This window comes from Miniopterus schreibersii, assembly GCF_964146895.1.
Source record: "Miniopterus schreibersii genome assembly, chromosome: 15".
Classification (NCBI taxonomy): Eukaryota; Metazoa; Chordata; class Mammalia; order Chiroptera; family Miniopteridae; genus Miniopterus; species Miniopterus schreibersii.
In genome coordinates, this window is record NC_138115.1 from 21,914,174 (window position 1) to 21,938,513 (window position 24,340).

Consider the following 24,340-nt stretch of genomic DNA (forward strand, 5'->3'; position numbering starts at 1 on the left):
GCAAAAGTCCCAGGGAGAGCTCGCATGGACTCAGCACATGTCACATATCAGCCCCTCCTAGCTCCCACGAAGGTCATAGTAATGTGTTCTGGCTGTGCCTGGGTCACATGCCCACCTCTGGAAGGAGGGAACCCCGCCCAACCATATGAATGTGAGTGGAGGAGGGGAAGTTCCCCAAATCAAAGTTGAGGTGCTATCACTTAAAGAAGTTGAGATGGATATCAGGCAAGCAAAAGCAGCCTCCACCTTTGTTAACTTCATATCCTTGCTCAAAGCTGTGCCCCACACCTCCATTCAGAGGGCTCCTGTTCATCCCTTGGACCACAAATGGTTCAAATGGTACTTCCTTGAAGACACCTCCCCTGACCATCCCAGACTGGACTGGGAGCCCCTGAAATGTGTGCTCCTGGAAGGTCTTGTCACTCTGGGCTTCTGTAGTTATTTGACAAAAGCCTGTCTCCCATGTTGGGTCCAGGACCACCTTGAGGTCTGTGGTCTGTCTGTCTTGTCCACTGCTGTGTCTCCAGAGCCTAGGACATTTCCTGGCAATTAGAAGGAGCTCCATAAATATTATGTGGAGGTCACAAGGGACCTGGTGACCAGTGAGGGGGAAGGAGTGGCTGGATCAAGGAAGATACAAAGATCCCATGCTTGTGGTTAAGAGTGTGTGGAAAGAGACAAGAGAAGGCAGGGTAACCTTGAGGGGCACAGCGTGTTGTGGGACCCCAGGATGGATGATCAGCTTGTGAGGCAAGGTGGGGGAGGGGAAGTCAATCAGCAAATGCCAGGCCTGGGGACAGAGAGGGGAGATGAAGGGTAGGTTCAGACTGGAAAGGAGGACTCTTTTCTGTGAGTCCTTGGGGGACCCAGAGAGAAATGCAGCCATGGCCTCCCTCCCATGCGAGTTTGTGAAAGGTGTGGTCAGGCCTTGGAAAGGGGAAGGGAGGGGGCCTCAGGCACTAGGCTGGATTGGCTGGGAGAGTCTTCTCAGGGACAACTGTCACACCTCAAGAGCTGGAAAGAGGAGGGTGTCTCCGAGTTCTGCCGGCCACCCTGGGTGTTCTTCCCAGGCAGTGTTTTCCTTTTCCGTCATCCGTTTATCCATCTGTCCATCCACACACATAGCCATTTGTGTCTCCAAGACCAACGCCTGGCAGCAGGCAGGGAGTCCTACCTTCCTGCCCCTCCCTGCCACAGGCACACACCCAGCCTGGTCCCAGAGGCTGTTAGCTCCAGGCCAGGAGCTGTATCCCCCTTGTAACAGGCAGGGAAGGTTGTTGGGGGGGGGCATATGAGGGGGGGGCACAGCCAGGGGGCAGGACCTCACCCCACACCCACCCTGAGGGCCCTGTAACCTACAAAAAACGAGGGGGACAGAGAAAGAGCAACAAAAAGGACAGACCAACAGAAGCAGACCTGCAAGGTGGAGAGAGAAAGCCCAAGAGAGGAAGCGACGCTGAAAAAGACGGGGAGACTGGGACCAAGACAGGCTGAGGACCCCAAAGCCAAAGCAGGGAAGAGGGGAACAGACTGCGGGAGGAGGAAAGAGTGCGAGGAGGAAGGGAGAGGGGAGCCAGCAAGACGGGAGAGGGGTTGGGAGCGGGAGTGGGCAGAGGAGAGAGAGGAGATGGGGGGGAAGCTGGGAACTGCTGAGGGGAGATGGGGGAAAGGGGAGAGAAGGGGAGGCGAGAGAGGGGGGAAGGGGCGAGGGAGAGGGGGAAGGAGAGAGAGGGGAAGGGGCGAGGGGGGGAGGGGAAGGGGCGAGGGGGGAAAGGGAAGGAGAGAGAGGGGAAGGGGCGAGGGGGGGAAGGGAAGGAGAGAGAGGGGAAGGGGCGAGGGAGAGGGGGAAGGGGAAGGGGCGAGGGAGAGGGGGGAAGGGGCGAGGGAGGGGCGAGGGGGGAAGGGGCGAGGGAGGGGGTAAGGGGTGAGGGAGAGGGGGGAAGGGGCGAGGGAGGGGGGAAGGGGCGAGGGAGGGGCGAGGGGGGGAAGGGACGAGGGAGGGGGGGAAGGGGCGAGGGAGGGGCGAGGGGGGGAAGGGACGAGGGAGGGGGGAAAGGGGCGAGGGAGGGGGGGGAAGGGGCGAGGGAGAGGGCGGGGGCTGCTGGCGCAGATGCTGCGGGGAGGCCCGGGGAGCGCGGCCCCGCGGGCGGGCCGGGGCTGAGGGGCCGCGGGGAGGCGCGGGGGTAGGGGCCGCGTGGCGCGGGAGCTCCTCCCCGGGTGGGCGGGCTCCTGAGCGGCAGCCACGCCCTCCCGCGCTTCCCGCCCCTTGGTCCCGCGCTCCTCCGCCCCCCGCTTCCCCGCGTCCCTCCGCCCGCCCTCGAAAGACCCAGCGAGCGGCGAGGTTGCGGGCGAGCTGCGAGGAGCCCAGGAGCCACGGATCCGGGAGCGCAGCGCGGCCGGAGCGGGGAGCGGCCCGCGCCCGGAGCTCAGCGCAGTGGCCGAGCTGCCCGCGCAGCGCCCGCCGCGGGCAGCGCAGCCCCGGCCGCAGGTAGGAACGGACGGCCGGCGTCGGGGCGCGGGGCGCGGAGACCGGCGCGGCCGGGTCAGGACGGCGGGGCGCCCCGAGCCGCCGCCGCGGGCCGGGCGGAGTGGGCGGACACCCGAGATTCCAGCCTCCGAGCCTCGGGCCCCACGGAGCCGGGAGCCGCTCCGCCCGTCGACGCTCCTCCCGGCCATTCCCCGGGAGGCCCGAGGGCAGGGGGCTCGCGGGCGAGTCACCAGAATCGCGTGTCCTTTCCTTGTCGCGGGGCCCCTTGGACTCCCCGGCTGGCGCTGGACTCTGCTGGAGCCGTCGAAGCTTCGCGGCATCGAGTCCATTCCCTAGGGGACAGTGGGGGACCCGGGAGTGAGTGCTCGGGGGACCGGGCGCCACTTTTCTGTCTCAGGGTCAGCTGCGTCGAGATAAAGCCGTGCCTCTCATTTATCCTCCAAGGGCGAAGGAGGCCAGCAACTTGGGGATGGGACACCTCCGTCCAACCCGGGGCAGCTCCAGCGCTCAAGAAATGTTGGCTAAAGAGCACACCCCAGCCCGGGCTGAGCGCACGCAAGCTCTGCTGCTCTCCCCACACCTAACCCCTGGAAATGTGGGGAGCGGGAGCTCCACCCCAGGTTTAGAGGACTGTGTCCCTTTGCCACCGGGGGACTGCTCTGACCTTCTTGCCTTGTGTCCTGGCATTTGCTCCCCAGGGATGGGGAAAAGAGGCGACTGCCTGCTGCAGTGACCCCGAGGCAGAGACCATCAGGTCTCCATGTATACCCCAGGTCCCCACGGGTGGCAACCACAGATGCCCTGTGATAGCTTGGCTTGATCTGCAGACAAGGAACTCAGACCTGGCAGCCCCCACCGAGGCTCTGAGCTAGTGTCCTCCCAAAATTGATGTGAACCCCAAGGAGAAAATTGGATTTTAATATGCCAAATGATAACATCCCATTTCTTCCCAATGTGAAGCTGGAGCGTTGCCTCCCTCTCTCAGGAAGCTCAGCCTCATCCCCACGAAGAACTGGGGGGAGGTGCTGAATAGGATGGCTTCTGAGCTTTGGTGACACCCCCCCCAAAATCGGAGACTGTCAGGCTATGCAAGTAGACTTTGGAACTGACCTTCATTTTTCTGTGACACACAAGGTGGGTACTTGGTGAGAGAGCGGTTGTTGGGTGCTAGGTATTGCCTAGCTTCTCTCTTTGGAACTTTGGGGAAAATGTATTCATAATGGAGTCTGAAAAGGCTACCCTAACTCCCAAATTCCAGAACAAAGGAGGTCAGTGGGACTACAGGCTTCTTGCACCCTCTGTCTCTCTCTTTGGAGCAAGGAGTGGGAGGGACCTTTTCCCAGAGCAACCAGGGCAAAATGGCTGAGCCTCCCCTTAGCCTCAGAAATAAATTGTGAGGCAGGCAGCAAACAAAGAAAGCGCTCTCTCTCCAGCCAAGCACTGGCTCAATGGCCAGTCCTTGAAGGACAAACAGTGAGTTCAGCGGGACACACAGCTTGGCTTGTCTGGCAGAGCATCTGGGGAGTGAGGCGATCCCTAAGAACCACACAGGAGAGAGGCAGCCGCTTGGGAGAGAAAGCCGGAACCGGCTCTCCTAATGTGTGACTCTTTATGCCAGGGCTGGATGCTTGGTGAGAAGTAGGTCCCCGAGGAGTTCCGGCTGAGGCTGGGAGGGACTTCTGGAGGCCAAGGAGTAGGCAACTCAGAGGGTAATGATAAAGAGAAAGCCAAGTCCATCAAAGCTGAAAGAAGCACAACAGTTCTATTGCTCCCTGGATTTTGCGAGCCTGGCAACCAGGAGCTCCAAGGCTATGAATTTGTTTACGCGTGGCCCAGCACACAGCTGGCACTCAATAAGTTGTGATGACAGCACTAGCACGGACCTACCTACAATATATTACAGTGTCATTGAGCCAGGAAGGCTATAAAAGGTGGCTTCTGAGACCACAACCAGGCCTGAGCCCTGGATGGGTTGGCTTTGAGCTGGGGTGCTGCCATTTTCTGGCCAGGTGACCTTGAGTAAGTTCTTGTTCCTGCTGGAAGGAAGAAATGGAGTGCTGAAAGCCTCTTATGTGCCCAGCTTATAATTTCTACAACAACCTGGTGCAGCAGTTACAGTTCTAATCCTCCACTGCTGAGGTGAGAAAACTGCAGTTCAGAGGGGGAAGTGACTTGCCCAAGGTCACACAGCTAGAAGGAGGTAGGACAGAATCCTGTGGTTCTGATTTCCCAACCTGCGCTTGCCTCACTGCTGAGTCTCTAGGCCTAGGTTTTTACCTCCATAAAGTGATGTGATGGGGTGATGGTTGGGATTTGATGATTGACAGTGAGGTCCCTTAGACCTGCCATCAGGCTGCTCCTGTACCTTCCTGGCATATGCTAAGAGCAACATTAAATAAAGCGTAAATGCCAAGTGGCTTCTCGCCATCACATAAAGATACTTCCTGTCAGTGGACATAGAGATTACCCAAACCGCTTGAACTTGGACACGTCTTTTTCCCTGTCTCTCGCCTGTGTATGCATCACAGGCCGAGTGCCAACCCCTATCTACTAAGCCTTGCTTGCTACCTTCAGCCCCCTGCATCCAGAAATACATCCCCTTTGTCCTTGGGAGCAGGTGGGATGCCCAAGCCTGTCCCTGTCACCTGGCCCAAGGTGTGCCCATCTCAGGCCTGTCTTTGCCTACGTCAGAATTGCCCCTTCAGTTCAACTGTGCAGTGGCCCCAGCTTCTCTGTACCCAGAGAATGGTGGGCAGAACACAGCCCTTGGCGCGATGAAAACAACCTTGAATTGACTCCAGTTGCTAGGAGCAGCAGGGCCCCCTCTCGGGAAGGAGATCATCAGATGTTTGTCCACTATCCTGTGGCATGCCTCTGCTCCAGCTCCTCAAATGGGCCCAGTGTCAGCAGTCCTTTTTGTCACCTTTCCCCCATTTTCTGAAGGTCACTGGGAGGTGGAGGGAAAGAAAATGGCCTTTGAGAGGGGAAAAGGGTAGGAGGCCAGATGTGGACCCCAAAATAGGGTTTCCCAGGAAATGTGCCTCAGTGAGCATTGTGAACTGCCTGCATGTTTCCTCGGAGCTCACCTGGAGCCCTCAGGAGCCAGGGGAAGGGAACGTGGGAGTGAGTGGGAAGCCAGCTAACAGCGGAGATAAGGGTTGCCTGGCATAGACGGTAGGTGTGAATGCAAGCTGTGATATTTCAGCACATGCCTGGATTCAGTCATAAACAGAAAAAAAACACCTCACTCACTATTTTTCTAATAATATCATCGATAACAATAATAATGAATAGTTATTGCGAGTTGATGATCTGCCAGGGTATGTGCTGTGTACTTTACTATATTATTGCATTTAATTTTCACAAAACCGTATGAGGTAGTAGAATTGCTCTTGTACAGATGAAGAAACAGATAAGGAGAGAGGTTGGGGTGCTTGCCACAGGCTCGCTGGGCTTCTAAATGGCCTTGGAGCCCCAACTCAGCCACAACGGAAAAGCCCCTGGTATTGTCACTTAGCAAGGACCATGACTCCCCATTTGAGCTGCACAGTTAGAAAGCATTTCCCCATTCCTTTTCTGTCAGTGGAGCTTTTCCACAGCTCTGGGAGGCCCATGGCTTGACAGTCACTGTTTAATAACCGGGGAAGCTGAGGCCCAGAGAGGTGAATCTGTGCCCAGTGTCCCTCAGCTGCTAAGTTGCAGAACTGGAATTCATACTCAGGTGTTCAGCCTATTACAACACATTTATAACCTAGACTTTAAATTCATTTAAAGCTTGCATTAAGGTTGTGCACCCAGCCATCTTTCCTTCATTCTTAGTTGTCTTCCAATTTGTCATCATGCTGCTCTGGAAGCTACCAAAAGTGGCCGACAAAGCCATCAGCTCCGTTTACCGTGATCTGACATGACACGAAAGTGGCATCCGATTTGATGCAAGCTGCCTGCAGCGAATGGCCTTCTATTTTTACATTTCTCACAAATTGGAAATTACAAGGAGGCCAGGTCTTGCAGAACGATTGGCTGTGGTGCTCTGAAAGCGCGGGGGGTGGGGGGGGTGGCTAGGTGGAATGGGCCACATTAGGGGTCCAGGGGCCCTCTTGGGCTTGACTCTTGGCAAAAGGGGCCCCCAGCTTCCGAGGCTGAATGGGATCCTGGCACACAGGCCAGGCTGGAGGATGCTGCCTTGGACAATGACCTGCAGCTCTGCCCACCTGTCAACTGCATAGAGTCTGCAAGATCAGTGTCACATGCCAGCTCTTGAGATAACTGAGCCCTGGCCAGAGGGACATTCAAGGTCAGAGATGCCCAGAAAGACACTGACAGCAGGTTGCTTTCCTGGCCTTATTGCTTGGTAAGGAGGTTCTGTGCAGGGAGAGGGCAGCAGCCACAAGGAGGTGAGCAATGACATTTGCTATCAGTATTGCTGTTTGCTGGAACTTAGTGCTTATAACAATATTCCTGGACATCAGGACAGCACTTTACAGTTTGCAGGGGGGAAAAATGCTCTTGCAGCTGTTCTTTCTTTTGATCCTGTATGAAGTATTATAGGAGAAGAAAATACGGTCCTTGATATCCTGGAGAAGAACCTTCTCTCAAACAAAAATAGACATTTTTTGTAAAAGCTAGTTTTCTCTCAAAGCTCAAGTCAGAATGACCTTGACTCAAATAAGGCCTCTTTGCACACAACGTGAGTACATGCACACTTAACATTTATGTAGAATTTCACATCTTTTCCATTGAAGTATGCAATAACCCTGAGAGCTCCCAGAGAAAATAATAATATTACCATTATCTCCATTTTTTGGATGAAGTAACTGAAGCTCAGGAAGCCCTAAACACCTTTATCTCTGACCTCTGGGAAAAGCTGATAGGAATCACCTTTAACTAAGCCCAAATCCAAATTCACCAGGTAGCCCCTTGAGAAGGTGCCCAGATGAACCTGAATTTATAGGAGGCAGGGCACAGAGTGCACAGGGATGGAGGTTGCAGAATAGTGTGGGGAGGCACAGCCCTAAGGCTTAGGAGAAAAGAGTTATGGCATCTTACCTGAGCTCTGGCCGGAGGCTAACGTGTCCTTAGTCACACTCAGAGTTTAGAGCCTGAAGTGTACTCATTTGGCCAGGGATCCCCCAGCGGTGGCAGGATGTGGGGGGAAAGGAAGGGATGATTCTCTCAGACACGTGCAGGCATGCTTATCTAGATGGATTTGGTTGAAAATGAACGCTAGAGACCCCACAAGATTGTCTAGAAGAATCTAAGGGCCTTGATAACCAGGGAAGTATTCAGACATGAGCCTCAGAACATTTGGAACCCCCTGGAAGAATGGGCTGTGTGGGGCTGAGCCATGCCCAGACAAGAAGGTAGGGAAGGGAGAGAGTATAGAATGGAAATCTCTTACCCTGGCAATGACCCTACCTTCCCCCTGCCCTTGAACTGCTATACATGCTGAAGATTGTGAAATATCACAAATTCTGGGTGCTTACTTCTGGGGTGCTTGGGGAGTCAGGGACACCTGAGGGTTTGGTGCATCCCCTGTCTGTGTGGCCAGCCTGGCCCCAACCACCAAGTATGGAGAGCCTCCTGGGCACCAGTCCTGGGCTGCCTGAGGCTGGTAAGAACAATGCTAGGGAATAGGTGCTACTGTACCCATTGGCAGGAGGACCGCCCGAAGGCCAAGGGAGGTGGCGCTGCCCAGCAGACTGAACAAAGGCCCCTGGCTTCCCGTGCTCTGTCTCTGCTCCATCCTGTGGTCCAGCCTCGCTCACACCTGAACCGCTTTTCTCCCACGTCGATGTTTCCAGAGCTTGAAGTCAAGAACTCACCTATGATTAAAAAACAAGCGGGCTTGGGACTAGGGAAAAAGTAGTCTTGCTGGAGAGAATTCTGTGAAGAAGTTTTTAAATGCTTACATGTGTTCCATGCACAAGATGAGCAGCTTGGTTCAGCGTGGTGACTCCAAATAATCAGATACATACAAGCCCCAGTTTTGAGTTCTGACTGTGACCCAGGCACTGAGTGGAGCACTTTATTTATTTATTTTAAATCTTCACCGAAGGACATGTTTCCGTTGATGGGGGGGGGGGCGGAGAAACATCAATTTGCGGGAGAAATATCGATCAATCTCCTCCTGTATGCATCCCGACCGAGGATCAAACCTGAGACCTGGGTGTGTGCCCTGACCAGGAATCAAACCCAGCACCTTTTGGTGCAAAGGCCGATGCTCCAGCCATCTGAGCCACATCGGCCGGGGCCTGAGCGGAGCACTTTACAAGCAGTGTCCAGAATCCTCAGTAAGGAAACAGGCCCGCTTAGCTCATGTGGTTGTTTCACGTGTCAGAACTAGGACTCAGATCCGGGTCTGCAGGACCCCGAGGCCTGGGCTTGTAGACCCAAGAAAGACGTGGGAGAGCAGCCTCAAGCCTGCTGGGGACCGTGGGCAGGCTCTTCCCTTCTCTGGGTTTCACATTCTCAGTCCATAAAGCCAAGGGGTTTGGACTGGACAGGCTGATGGGCTGTTCCCGGAGTCCAGGCAGGGAAGGGAGGCTGCACATCCCACTTCCTCCTCCATTTCCCCCCTAATAGCCTCCCAAGACTAATGGCTGGGGAAGATAAGAGCCCTTTCTCAAATGGCAGTGAATGCCACTAATGACAGAGCAGATGTGACACTGTTAATTACACCACAGGTACTAAATGAGAATGCTAACCCCAGAGGAGTTAAATAGCACCATTGGGTACAATGGCTGTGCCTATAAGCAATGTCATCATCTTGGGTCAAGGCAAAACTACCCCCTCCCCAACCTTGGAGCCAGACAAGAGTCACAAAGCCTCGTTCACACCAATCTTGTCCCCAGCACAGAGTCTGCAGCAGCTCCTTGGAGCTGGAGACACCAGTAGCTACTCTGGGAGATTTTCTTAGAGGCCTCTTGGGGGGATCTAGACAAGTTACCTTGAGGAGCAGATGTGGGCAAACAATTGAACCAAATAAAATTTTGAGCATCTACTGTGTGCTAGGCCGTACTGTGGATCATGGAGGTAAACCAGGTGTTTCTGTTTTGAAGAGCTGCTCACAGTCAAAGCCATAAATTTCCTAAGAGCAGGAATGCTGTCTCTGGGTCTCCAGTGTCCAGCATAGTGGAGGACACATAGTAGGTACTTACCATTTGCTTTTGATTGTGTGGCTCCTTAAGTGAGAGCCAGAGGCCACACAGGTGGGAGCCAAAGCGAGATCAGCCATGAGCTGAGTGGGGCAGAGGGACTGGGTAGGGAACTGGCTCTCTTCTCTAGGCACCACCAACCCAGACTTTCTGGATGGCTGGACTTTCTACTTACTGATTAGCCATGGGCAACCCCTTTGCCCTTCCTAAGCCTCAGTTTGCACATCTGCAAACTGGGCAGAGTGAGGGCTGTGATGGCTGCAAGAAAAAACTTTGTTTCCTAACTAACCAGAGCCCTGAACATGATGGGTCACAGAGATTGCATAAATGTTACTTTTGTAACATCTTGGAGGCAAGTCAGCAGAAGGAGAGTGTGGTCACCAAAGGCAGCTTCTGGTTCTTTTTGTGGACTTGAAATGTCACTCAAACCTCCAACCCCTCTCCAGTAGCTCTGGTACCATGCCTCCCACTTCCTGGACCTCAAAAGCTATTTCTCAGGTTTTTCTAGGCCAGAGAAAGCCACAAAATCCACCCATTTCAGACGCCTCTGCACTACAGATGGGTAAACTGAGGCCTAGAGAGAAGTCCTAGGCCAGCAGGTGCTACAACTGGAGCTTCTAACCCCTAACCCAGTGCTCTCCCCCCTGCCCCACGCCAGCCCAGCTCCACTGTTGAGAAATTATTAAATAGAGTTGGTGGAAGGACTCTGGTTGCCGTGGCAACGGAGCCTGTGTCCTCGGGAGATAATGGCGTTGTACAAGGCAGAGTGATGTGTGTTGAATGCTGATTCGGGAGCTGCTGGAGCGAGTGAGAAAGCAGAGGGGACTGTGTCTAGGGTTTGAGAGTCCCCATAAAGGATGCTCAGGACTAGCGGGGCTGGAGGCAGATGTGAGGAAATGTGCTTTGTCTAGTTCCATCCTTCCTATGACCTCTGCAGAAAGCAACGATCACCTTCACTTCTTCATGGAGGCACAAAGTGAGGGGAAGAGAGGTGAAGTGGCCCTTCCCCCAGGTCACACAAGCAGGCCAGAGGTGAAGCTTGGATTTAAACCCCAAACTATTGCTGGGGGTAGGGGGAGAAAGGCTGGAAAGGGACACTGAGGGGAGGGTGGTTGGTGGCATAAGGACCCAGAAGGGAGCCAGCTCTGAGCCCTGCAGTAAGAGCACCTGGACCTCTCTAAAGGCTATTAAGGAGAGCGCTTGTGGAGGTCTGATGGGCCAGGAGCGACAATTTCAGCACAAGAGGAATGGGGAAAGAGCATAGCAAGGTAGCTCCAAACCTCAGCTTTGGTGTCAAAGTCAAAGCCCTTCCTCCCACGTCCTAGCTGTGTGACCCTGGGCAAGTCACTTCACCTCTCTGAGCCTCAGTGTTCTCATCTGCAAAATGGAGATGATAACAGACCTACCTCATAGGATTGTCATGAGACCAACTAAGGTAAGGTAGGTAGAGCATTAAGCCTCGCTCTTGGGTGTAGCTCGGTTAGCAGTCATTGCCATTCACCAGAGAGGGGAGGCTAGGAGAAGGGTCCATCTTCTCTCAGCCATGTATTGCTTCTGATTTGTGGGGTTGAGAGATGGCTAAAGCAAGTATAAGAATGATAAATAACAGGCTCTTCATTTCAGGCTGGTAAATATCAGAATGAACCGCCTCCATCACCAAAAATATGCACAAATATTTTGCATTTGGAAAACGTGATTGATGTACCTCCCTGCAAATGCACTGTCCCTAAAAGCCTACATGCAAACACACTAGGGGAAATTCTGTTTTCTCTGTGCCAGCTACCTGAATGACTCCACACTGCAAACCCTTTGGAAAATAAACACTCTCACCCACGGTCTTCATTTCTCTCCCCTGTGCAGCCAGCACAATATATTTACTTCCCCAACTGGTGATTGGAGAGCATGGGGTTAACACCCCGAGAAACCCCAAAGTTCATCATTTGCATGCTGGCAGAGATGTGACGAGAGCTGGCAGACAACCCCATTCCATTTTGGAAGCAGAAAGAGGGTGCTGGACTCAGGCATTAGGCTGTTTCAAAAGCAATGGTGAGAGCTGGGGTCCTGATGACTTGGAGGCAGCAACCATTTTGCTTGTTTCCGAAAACCTGTCCAAGCCGCCCGCCCCCAGGGACAGCAGCCTGTGTCTGGATTCCCAGAGGGGGGGGCCATGCGTCCACTACCCATCCTGGGACTGGGTGACAGGGTGTGAAACAAGGAGCCTGACACCTCAGATTCTGACCCCTTCATCCCGTGCAGGCAGGAGAGAGGTCAGGACAGATGACAGTTGAATGTGCTAATTACAGGATAGGTACACTTGTCACTTTGGGAACCGTGTTTAATGAACAGTTTGCTCTGAGAATTTGATTTGGTCAGCATCTCCTAGTGGCTCCCACCATCCCCTTGCAATGATTGCTTATAGGTTAAGATAATCATGACATTCTACCCAGGACTTCTTCCCACAGCTATAAAAAACAACAACAAGTAATACTAGACCTAATCAGGTGACTTATTATAATATCTGCCAGGTCTCAAGCATTTACTATGTATCAGGCGCTGTACTAACCGACACATACTCTCCCATTTAATCCTCACAGCAGCCCTAAAAGTAGACATTATCACCTTTGTCTTAGATAGATAGGTTGGTGACTAACCTTCAGTCACACAGCACCTGGGCTAAGACTCAAAACCATGTTTTCTTTCCCTCAGGCCAGTGCCTTTAACCCCTGCCGTGTTCTGCCTGCCCCTAGCATGGGTCAGGACCAATAAATCTCTGAATACCCTTGAGTTTGTTTATGGTGCATGGAACTTAAGAATATTTGCTCAGTAAAAATCCCGTTTTCCCAAGTGGGTAGGTTATTCTTGCTACGTGGGATGTTTCACTTTACAAAGAAGGAGGGGTTCACACTATCAAGACTCTTTTTGAAAGCTAAGTAAATGAATCAAGAACAGATGCATTGGCTGAAGTGAGCATCCAGTCAAGTCTTTCATAAAGAAAATCGGCTTTCACTTGTGGGAAATATTTGAGACCCTGGAATCTGACCCTTAATCGACTCTGAAAATACCTTCCTCATTCTTGCAAACTGTCCTAAAGCAGTTCTCTCAACATTTTTTAAAATCCAACTGAGCTTATATTAAGATAACAGCAGACTTGTTTCCCAAATATAAAATTATAATACTGAGTGTGCTTTTATAAATGTCACCACCCCTTCCAATAAGATTTTTGCATATCCCCTAGGGAAGGGGCAACACTAACCTGGTCCTTCTTCTGCCACTTAGAGAAAGAGCTCTCTGGAGTGACTAGATTGCACCATGTATATTAGGATTGCAAACTCAAAGGCCATTGAGGGCCAGGCAGGTCAAAAACTGAGTAAAGAGGTCAGGGGCAAGATGACAGTCATGGTGGAAAACATGTACCCACAAAACATACAGATTCAAATTTTAAAATTCTAGGCTGATGCCGTTCAACCAAACACATATGTGGGACCCAATAAGTGCGCGAGCCACTAGTTTGGGATCCCTGGTAGTTCTTATTGTGACTGTGTGATCTCAGGCCAGACAGTTTATCTTTGGGGCTTCAGTGTGTTCATCTCTAGAATGGGGCTGATAGAGCCTGCAGAGTTGCCCAGAGGAGGAAATGGAGTCCAGGTATGGACACTTGATGAGGAGCCGTGGAGACGCCAAGGGCCACAGTCATTAAAATGCCATTCTGTGACACAGAGCAGCTCTCCATTAGGGCTGTGTGTCTGCATGTGATTTATTACAGATCATCATTTAGTTTAGCCAGTCCCTGCATTATAATGTTTTTTCTTTTTCCGAAATCTGAAATCTTGAAGGGCATTTGTCCCATGCCCTTCAGAGCCTTTCAATTATATCTTGAACCAGAGAGAACGGTTATTTAACCCCCTGGCTTTCTTGCAAGTGTGTCTTAGAAGGCAGAGAGTGATGTCAAAGATTGCCAGGTGGTCATCACATCACTTTTACTTTCTGATCTGAATTAATCCTTTCTGGCCTGTTGAGCCAGGGGCCTTTGCAGAGGCATCCCCAGGAACAGAAATGCCCAAGAATTCTCCACACCAGCCAAAGGAAGGTGGGAAGAAAGAAGCAGCCTGGAACAGGACTGCGAGGGGCCCAGAGGCTGGGAACCTTGGCTTATTCTGCTCTGGGTTCCCATTGTGCCTGGCTCAGGGTACATTCTCAATTAGTGCCTTGGGCCCTCCTTGGAAGGCTGAGACTTACGGGCTGGCCCAAGGAAAATCAGTTAGAACCAACTGAAGGAAGTCAGCAGGGGGCCCTGCGGCCTGGGTTTCAATCTCAGTTCCTCAACCACTTGCGGCCTTGGGCTCCTCCAACCACAGGTTCCTTATTGCTGAAAAGTAGGTGCCCTCCCTCCTTGGGTTCTCCCAAGGTTCAGTGAGATCACGGAGTATCTGGGTTCCTCCTATGCCCTTTCCCCTGTCGCTCTGCTACTCTCTTCCTGTCTCCTCTCTCTCCATTTTCTTCACTCTCCTGTTTCCCTCCTCCTTCCCTCCTTCCTCTCTCCCACCCCTCCAGCTCTCCTCCCCCGTCCCCACTCCTCCCTCCAGCTGCACCCACAGGAGCTGCAGCGGCTGCTCTGGTGCCAGCCCAGGAGCTGATATCTGGAGCTCTCCTCACAGGAAGCAATCAAGAGCCCTCTTGCAGAGTGTCCCCATCCCTTCAAAATCCCGTGACCTTGTGGTAGTACCTGGAACTGGCTGTGGTGGGAGCATTCACACCACAGAAATCAGCAGCCCCTGAAATCCGGCCTTTTGTTTGCTTTCATGAGAGCTCCTTGTTAAGCAATCACCATCATAGCACTGCTCTGGATAGCGGTGCCTCCCTCTCCAAAACATTTCTTGAGGACTTGTAATAACAACGTCCCCTGTCACAAAGGGTTTAACTCAGGAGAACACGTTTGTGTCTAGCACTTTTTGAGCTGCTGGGGGAAGTAGAAGCAGTTGAAGACCCAGGTCCTATTCGTACAGAGGGGACAGTGTAGGTGGGGAGATAGGACAGAAGGATTAGCTATTAGTAAGGAGAGAAGCTGAGTTGTGTAGAGTGACCAAGCCTTCCCCATTGCCCCCACCATGGTCCCCGCTCATCCCTGTCCTCCCACCCCCTCCCATGGGCCCACACAGCTGCCAGGCTCTTGCCCAATCGCCATCCAATGAAATCTCCCCACCTAAAAGGTTCCAGTGGCCCCCAGGCGCCCCCAGTGTTCACAGTGGGGAAGGGCTGTTAGAAGCATGGGCTTTGGAATCAAGCTGCCACCTCCCGGACCTGGGACCCTGGGCAAATTGCTTTCCTTCTTGAGCCCCGTTTTCCACATCTGTGCAGTGGAGTTTTGTGAGAGTTAAATTTGATCATCCATGAATGCACCACACATAATAATCACTTGATGAACGACCTGTATGATCATTGCTCTATTACAGGATTTGTTCTATTACAACAGCCGCCCCCCTTTCCTGCATTCAGAGCCTCACCATCTCCCCAGCCGTGATCCCTAAATCACCCTAGATTCTAGCCAACCAGGCCAGGCACCTCACCATCTCAAAATACATTATGCATTTTGCCGTGTTTGCCCTGCCTGGAATGGACCAGAACAATTAGTCAAGGATTCTGGTCCTGCTTCAATAGCTGTGATTATAAAAATAATGTCTCTACTTCTATCCCCTTTCCACCCACTCAAATGCCATCCTCTCCCAGTTGCTTGCCTAAACCCAGGCCCCCTTGGCAGGGTGCCATCCCTCCTTCTCTGGGCTGCAGAAGAAATCATGTGGATGTTGGTTCCATGGCCCATGTCCCAGCTGTCCTGAGAGCTCAGGGGCAGCAGGACTCAGACTCCGACTGTAGCTTTATTCTCCCGCACCCAGCGTGGGACCTGGCTCCCTGGAGGTGCACAGTTGATTTGGATTAGATTAGATTGAAAACCGCCGAGACAAAGCGTGGTGCTCAGTCAGACACTGCAGACAATTAAGGGCCAGAACAGATGTTTGCAAACCACTGATTGTGTGAGAGACAAGCAGGATGAGATGAGAGTGAGGATAGAAGTTAGAAGACACACTAGAAGTCAGAATCCAACTCTTCTTGCACATGAAAGGAAATTGAGGCACAGAGAGGGAAAGGGACTGGCTCAAGATCACACAGCTAGTAAAGTGTGGATCAAGGAGTCAGACAGGGTCTGTGGACTCCAGAGTCTCAAGCTAACTGTGCTTCCTCCTCTCCCATCAGCCCCTGGAAAGGCCCTCTCCCTGCAAATGGGTCCTAAGGCCAAGCCTCCTGGCTGCTGCAAGAATAGGCAGAGTTTGCAGTTGGAGCAGAGCTGAGGCCTCCCAGAGGGGTTTGCCACCCCTGGGGGCTTCCTGCCTCCGGGGAGACTCTAATTAGAGCCCCCAGCCCCAGGGGTCTGGTGAGAGCTGCTCAGCCTGGATCCCATGTGACCTCTCATTGGCTCCCAGTGTACCTGCATGATTTGCCCATTATAACCATGGGCCTTTCCTGGAGCCAGAGCTCAGAGCGTCTAGTGCCAGCAGCCTCTCTTAGGCTTCTTAAAAAGAGCAGCAGACCTTATCCTCATGCGGGTTTGTCTGGGAGGGAGTTCCCTGCTGGAAATGAGCCACTCTTACACACAACAGGTGGGGCTTGTGGGTTCCACAGGCACCCCACCAGAGAGCAGAATAGAGTGGGTAAGAGCATGGGCACAGGAGCCCAGCTGCCTGGGTTCAAGTCTAACCCTCCTGTGCCTTAGTTTATCCATAAGTAAAATGGGGTGCGTGGGTGATAATAGCAAGTTAATATACATAAAACATAGTTAATTTACATAAAACATTTAGAAGCTCTGGCATGTTAGTAAGTGCCCAGCTCACTTCCTTCCTACGCTCTGAGCACTCCTTTTCTTTCCCTCTTTGTTAATGAAAAGTTGGGGATTTTGTTTTTGTTTTGTATTCAACCATAGAAAAGAAGAGAACCAAGACTCTTGGAGATCATTTAACCTTTAGATGGCTCTGTTAAGCTTTCATTGGATATAAAGCTGGGTTTTTTGTCGTTTGGTTGCTGGTGTGAGGTGTTCTTCAGCCTTCTCCTACATTCTGGTTTTGGAGGCACCCAGAAAACCAGACTGCCAGGCTCTCAGAGGCCACAGGCAGGGGGGAAGGGTGGGAGCCCCCATTTCTAGACTGTCATAAGGCTGTGAGGCCAGGTGAACTCATCTTCATGAAGTCACATTTCTTCCCATCCAGAACCCAGCAGACAGGCTCAGATAGGTCATCGGGCCACATCTAAAGGCTTCGGAGAATTTCACACAGGCCAGTGTCTGGGAGGCACCTGCTGGGTGAGCAGATACCACTTGACTGTGATTCAGAGGGCCTGGGTTAAATCCTGTGTGGCCTTGGGCAGCTCATTTGACCTCTCTGAGCCTCAGTACCATCATCTGCAAAACAGGAATAATCATCATTTTGATTTTGCTGTATTTAACACTTGCTGGGCTGGGCACAGCGCTAGAAAATTCACATCCAGTCCTCGCACTGCGTGGTTACTATTGGCCCCATTTCCTGATGAGGAAACAAACAATAGAGAAAATAAGTAACTTACTTGAAAGTCACACTGGGATGTTGTGAAGGGTAGGCATTCAATAAATGCTGTTGAGAAATGCATCCAGTCTGCATATTACCTCTCAAGTATGTTGAGGCAGCTGAGGGGTTTGTGTGCCAAGATGTGGAACTGCTTTCCTTCATCTCTTGAGTAAGAGTGTGTAATGGGCCAAGATTTGGTGTGTTAAAGGTCGGTAAGGATCGTACCACTTGTGTGCTGTGTGACCTTGGGCCAGCCACCAGCCTTGTCTGGGCCTTTTTCTTCATCTGTGGACTGCTAGTGCAGACGAGGTGTACTGGTGTGGTGTGGAGTGGCAGAAAGGAGACTGCATAGTCCTGGCCCAGCCCTACTGGCTGAGGATCCAAGGATGATAGCCTGCCATCTGGACCTGGAGCACCCTGGCAAAGATTGACCCTCACCACCAAACTGGGCTCAAGCCTCTGAGGTTTTAAGTTCTGTCCAGCTGCCCTTTCTCCCTCAGAGCACCTTCTCCAGGGAACTTTCCCTGACCTCAGGAGCATTGCGTGACAAGGGCTGCCCACAGCACCTGCCACCCACCTGCACAATTCCAACCTCTCTCAAACCTTCTGCACCTGGTCATCAGCCATTAATTGGTCCTCACTTTTGTACAATGTTTTCTCAATTACAAAGCACTTCCGAGGCCATTCATCTTTTTGAATGACACGCTAGGCTGCTATTTATTGAGCACTTCCTGTGTCCCAGGCCCTCTGCTTTCCCCGGCCTCTTTTCATGCATTATCTCCCTTCAGAGTTTCACAACAACCCTATGAAGTATACGGGTTCATGTTTACGGATGAAAAAACTGAGACTCAAGCAAGCTAAATATCTAGCCCCTGAATCAAGCTCCGTGAAATAATCAGGGTCATCCCTACCCTACAGCTTCTGCAGCTGCCATGTGCACCTGAATCACTGGGACCTGGTTAAAAGGCAGCTTCTGATGCCATGGTCTGGAGGGGGTCCCAAGATCCTGCATTTCTAACAGGCTCCTTAGTGATGCCAATGATGCCCCTTGGAGAACCACACTTTGAGTAGCAGGGCCCTGAATCGCTAAGCAATTTGAGACTCTTTACAATAGCCTCAGGCTGGCAAACCTCAATTTCCTTATTTGTCAGATGGGTGAATTTGCTTTCAGCTTACAGAGATGGAATGAGGAGTGGATGTTACAGCGCCTTTGAAATGTCTGGCACACAATAGGTGCTCAATAAATGCTGGCTCTTCTCCCTTGATAGGAGCTGGCATGGGTCTGGGTGCACAACAGATGCTCAATAAAGCCTTGTCCAATTGATTAAGCTTAGCGTTTCCCCCTAAAGCAGAGAATAAACTGCATTATGTTTCCTCTTGGAATGAAGCCAAGCCCAATATTAATTTTTTTCCTCAACCGTAGTTTCAGAAGAAATAAAAGCGAGTAGAATGATTGCAGTCTGAAGCAAACCTCTGCAATTTCTGTAATTACAGAACAGAACTGGAGCAAAACAAAGCAGGAATGCGCACAGCATCATAGGAAGGAGTGGGGGCCTTGCTCTCAGGCCCACTGCTTTCCTGCCTCCCCAGCTCTGCAGGGCACCCTACTAGCTCCAAGTGGGTTCTGGGCCCAGTCCTGGCCCTGGACAATAGCAGCCCTGAGACTGTGGCCTTGGCCTTTTGGTCTCTGCCTAAGTCCCCACCCCACGCTGTCCCTCTGATGCGATGGGACAGAGGAGGATTGTCCAAGTGGCTGCAACATGCTCCCCTCCCCCCAGCCTGCCTTCTGGTCCAGGGCTGGGCTTTTGACAACCAATTCACCAGCAGAGGCGTGCAGGCCCCACCTCCGAAAGAGATCCCCAGTGCCATTCCTTACCACCTCTGCCAATAGCTGCCGCTGATCAGGTCACCAACATATCTTGCCTGGACTCTCAGCCTCTTAATGAACCTCCCTGCTCCCACCCTTGCCCCATTGCAGCCTCTTCTGGGCAGCCAGAGTGAGACACACAAGCAAACGTGACTGCTTAAACCCTCCAGTTCCTCCCATCTCATTTAGAATAAAATCTGAACCCCTTGCTATGGTCTTTGAGACCTTGTGTGATCTAGCCCCTACCCGCCTCTAACTAGCTCTGTTGCCTGCTGCATTGGACTGCAGCCACCTTGGCCTCCATGCTGTCTCTCAGACAAGCCAAGCTTATCCCTGCCTTGGGGCCTTTGCACTTGCTGTCCCTCTGTTTGAAATTCTGTATCCCAGAGAGTCAAATTTCTGGCTCCTAATTCAAACTTAAAAAAAAAAAATTGTTCTGGCCAAATAAAACAAGCCTGAGGGCGAATTTTGACCCATATTGCCACTTCTGATTTAGAGCTTCCGAACTCCACGTTTTCTTTTTCTTACAAGGCATCTTCTCATCCAGGTATTGGCAGAAGTATTCTGTCTCCGTGGTTTGGCCCATTTTTATTAGTTGCTTAGGACTTGGTCACAGAGAGCACATCAAGGAAGGATGGGGCGTCATGGGAACATTTTTACCACCTGCCTGTCTCAAGTCTCTTTCTTTAACTCCTTCCCAGAGTCCCATGAATGAGTCTTCTTCTATAATACTAATCTGATCCCATTACCACCCGTGTTCCATCCCTGCAATTGGTCCATAAGTTCCTTAGGCTGGCTTTCAAGACCCTTCACAAACTGACCTTCTAAGCTTCAAACCTCCTGACTTTTGTTCATGTATTTCCCTCCACTTGGGGTGCCCTTCCCTCCTTGAGCCTGATGAACACCTATTCAACCTTTAAAACCCAGCTCAAATGTTCCCTCATCTGGGATACCTTCTCTGGTTGAATTAACCCATTCCTCCTAGGCCTACAGTGTCCTATTCACATACTCTTGCAATATTTATGATTATGGTTAGCTATAGGCAGAGATATTTCTCTTTCTAGGCTGTGACCTTGTCAAGGTCAAGGATCTTATTAATCCTTTCAACCTGTGTGTCCAGCTCAGTTCCATGTACACAATAGGCCTTCAGTAAGTATTTACAAAACTGAATCTTTCTGCTGGCTCGTTAGTTCACTGATTCAAACTCTGGTGACCAGGGTGTAGTTCAGAATACAAAATGCTTGAAACAATTGTTCCATCACCGTTCCAGACATAGCACGTACTCAGTAAATACTTGTTGAATAAATGAAGGAGTGGCCCTGGCTGGTTTGGCTCAGTGGTTAGAGTATTGGCCTGCAGACCCAAGGGTCACAGGTTTGATCCCAGTCAAGGGCACATACCTCAGTTGCAGGCTTGATCCCCAGCCCTGGTCAAGGCGCCCCAGCCCTGGTCAAGGCGTGTGCGGGGGCAATCAATCGATGTGTCTCTCTCTCTCTCCTCCCCACCCTCCTCTCCACTCTCTAAAAAAAAAAAATCAATGGAAAAAATATCCTTGAGTGAGAATTAAAAAAAAAAAATGAAGTGGTGAGTGAGTACAAAGGACTTGTCGCTTGTGGTCTCACATTAACCGTGCCCTGTTGAATATTGCTTTGGTGGAATTCAGTTAATGGTGGCGTATTAAGGACCTGGAGGACTGTGGAACTAGGTTCTTGTTCACCTGATTAGGAAGAACTGGAAAACTCTGGAAGGCTGCCTTGAAAAGGGCCCTACATTGTGAGCTGGTGAGAGGCATCCTTCCACCCACCCTGCCAGCAGGTAGAGATGGGCTGCAGGCTGGCACTCGGGAGCAGGGAGACCGCGGCCTTACTGCCGCAGACCCACAGAGCTGCCCTCCGATGCCTGCAAAGCACAGGAGCCTGTTTCAGGAAAGGGGACGTAACAGTGGTAAAAGGTTAGTTCTGCCTCAGAGGTCATTAATTTTCTAGAAAGACAGCCAAGTTCCCTTGCTGTGAACTTGCACATGCCTATGCTTTCTGCATGCTGTTTCACGAGGGGAGCGACGGGTCAACCCGCTGGTGTCAGGAATTAAAATTCCCAGGCAAGTGTGTGAGCAAGGCAGCTCCTGGAACGGCTTTCTGTGAGTGCTGGGTCCCAGGCCTCTTCACTAACAGGGTCCCTTTCTCCTTTCCCTCCCATCTACGAGACGTTTGGGGTGTTTTTTTCTTAACAGGCTTTATTTATTACAGAATAATTAGTTTTTATTATTTTAACCCAACACACAAATGCACCACTCCCAGCTTCTCACTGGCCCAAAGTGATCAGGTAGACCACTAGGAATTGGTATAAAAAAGAGCCAAAGCAAAGGACTTCACATTTTTATCAGCTAGAATTCCCCAACTAAAAGGATGATTTCTGCCTGGCTATTGAAAATGCTGAGAGATGCCGAAGGTCCCGAGTAATGAACCCTTAGTATATGTTAGCTACTGTCAACATCATCATCATCATCATCATCATCATCATCATCATCACTATCATAACCTCCAGGAAGCTATGAACCCCAGATTAAGACCACGACCCATACACAGATGGTAACCATCACGACGGTGGTAACGGCGGAGATTCCCGAGACTTCGCTGAGCCGGGCGCCCTTCCCACCGTGTGTGCACGCTCGCTCTTCGTCTCCGCCACAGGCCTGAGAGAGTGTGGTGGTGTCCCCCCACTTTACAGGCGAGGATCAAAATGGGGAAGTAACGGGCCTGGCGCTAGCAGGTGTGAGAGGGAGCTGAGGTCATGCCAGAGGGTCTTCTCAGTCTGAATCCTCAAAGAAGCATCGATTTCACTAGTTTGTGGCTTTATGTCTTTGATCTTCACATATTACACATGTTCTGAAAGGAAAACTCCACATAGGCTTACGTGGCTCTTCCTAGGGCAGTTAGAGGCATCTGGCTAAATCTGAATGCGCTTTTCTGTATTCTGGAGAGCGCATGCATGACTTCCTCACAGCGAGTTCAGAGCAGCCACATCTCTGATCCCTCCAGGCCTGGCAGGAGGAGGTGCTCCACTCCTGGAGAAGACACAGCATAACCTTCCTGGTGAACAGAACTCTCCTTCCCCACCCCCCAAATATACCCCCTCCCCCCGACCTTCCAACCTTCCTTTGTGTTTATATTGAATGGTTTCTTCGAAGGACATACATACTAAGTTCCACCCTGTGAAACATGTCCTGCTGTCTTGCCTGCTTGCAGGGGGTGACCCAGAGCTGCACCAGGCTCAAACTCTCTCTCCCCCCCTCCTCCCTCCCTCCTTCCTCCCTCCCTCTCTCCCTCTCTCTGAGTGATGTCTGGTGATCCTGAGGCCCAGTGCACAGCACCAGTTTTAAGAACCAGGTATATTTGGGAGTTTGTTTTGAGTCTCCGTGATAATCGACAAGTAAATCCAAAGTGGAGGCCAGAAGTTGTTCCCACAGGCCATAGACATTCCTGAGAACTTAGACAAGTGGTAAGAGGTAATGCACAGAGATTTGAGATTGTAGCAGAAATCCCCTAAGCCCAATGTACACAAAAATGGGGAATTTATTTTATGACTGTGGGATTGTTTTATAAACTCCAAGAGCAGGAACCTAACCAGTCTTAAGAAAGCCTGGAACCACAAAGCAGAATGCCTTCAAGATTCTCTGTCCGTCTTTTGATCTCTGCCTTCTTTCCTCCTCAGCAGACCTACTCTCTCTGCTACTCTGAGTACAAGGTGGTCAGAAGAAGGCTGCCTCAGTGGTAACAAGTCACTTGAGAGACTGGCCTTTCTCAGTCCCTTGCCGAATTCCCAGGGAAGGAGTTTTTTTGGCTAGTCAGGGCCAGGCGGTCAGCCGTGGTCCAAGGTGATTGGATCATATGGCAGTTGGAGCACCTAAGGATAGATCACGGGGAAAGTTAAGGGCATCATTGTTTTCAGAGTTAATGGCTGACCCCCAGAGGGGGTCCACTTTACCCTCCTCCACTTTCCTGAGGCTGCTTTCTTCCCTGAATATCCCAAGACTCTATGGTAGACCACAGACTTCCCACCTCCTGCCATTCCTGACACCACAAGGCAGTCACCCTACCTGAGTCTAGGGTTCCTCCTGATGGAGCCAGGCCCAGTCCAGGACCTACATGGGCATCGAGACAAGCCTACATGGGTCATCCCTGAGAACAAGAAGCAGGGTTGACGGTAAAGTTTGGATTGTCCGAAGGTGGCCTGGTTCTCCGTGAACTCTAGGAAGAAACAATGGTGTTTGGTAATGGGGACTGCATGTGAGGGGCCGCAGGCAAGTGCACAGCAAGCTTGGGTCCCCCAGCAGGGCAGAACTGAGGGGAGGAAGCCATCTGGGGCATGGGCCACACATGCTTTGGCTCCTTCATCTGAGAGTCCACAGATCAGTGCTTCACATGTTCCGGTTTGTGCTGAGGGTTCCATAAGTTTATTCTGAGTGATTTTATTAATTTAAAAAAATTCAGAGAAATTTCAAAATATATTTTATTTATAAATTTTTGTAAAAATTTAAAAATAATTCTAGAAATCCAGGAAAGTGCAAAAAAAGAAAGCAAAAACCACTTATAAACTAATCACTGGGGACATATTAGGGTAGATCCTTTAGGTTTTTTGTTTTTTAATGAACAGATCTGGGGGGAGGTAAAAATAGGAACATACATACATACTAAATAAACTGTTTTGAAACCTACTTTTCTCATTCCACAAAACAAGGGGCTCCCTCTTATGTTATTACATGGTTTTCCACAACATTACTACAAGGTTGGGTGGAGAACAGATAAAAATACCAGCTGCATTCATTGGCTCCCAGTGGAACCCTGAGAAGCTTCAGCCCCTCTGATTTCTTTTTATTTCTGATAAAATTATGGAACATCTTTCTCACAGTGCCCTCATGCCCACTTTCGCAGCTGTCCCAACAGCAGCAGGCCCCACTCCTGCATGCTCCCAGGACCTCATGGGCTAGCCATGGTGCATGAACTCGCTGAGGTCACCCCAGCTGGGTGGCTCTAAGGGGCTCATATGCGGCACAGTCACAGGCTTCCTGCACTCCTGCTCTCTACCCAGGGCTGCCCATCAGTGCCACCTGCCAGTTTACAGCCTCTCCTCTCTTCTGCTTTGTAGGCTCTCGCCCAGGAGTTGGAGAGGGAGCTGCTCTGAAGCTGACCCACCACAGAAAACCATCAGGTAATATCAAAAACCAAAATCATAATCATTTCCA

General features: G+C 51.3%; 1 protein-coding gene across 1 annotated transcript in view; it reads left to right on the plus strand.

The window, feature by feature from the left end:
- Positions 1–2,313: 2,313 nt before the first annotated feature.
- Positions 2,314–24,340, plus strand: part of SLC6A1 (solute carrier family 6 member 1) — a 41,144-nt gene continuing 19,117 nt past the window's right edge. The window contains exons 1-2 of the mRNA XM_081160379.1: positions 2,314–2,488; positions 24,244–24,306. The gene's annotated coding sequence lies outside the window, so the exon portion shown is untranslated. The remainder of the gene's footprint in view (positions 2,489–24,243; positions 24,307–24,340) is intronic.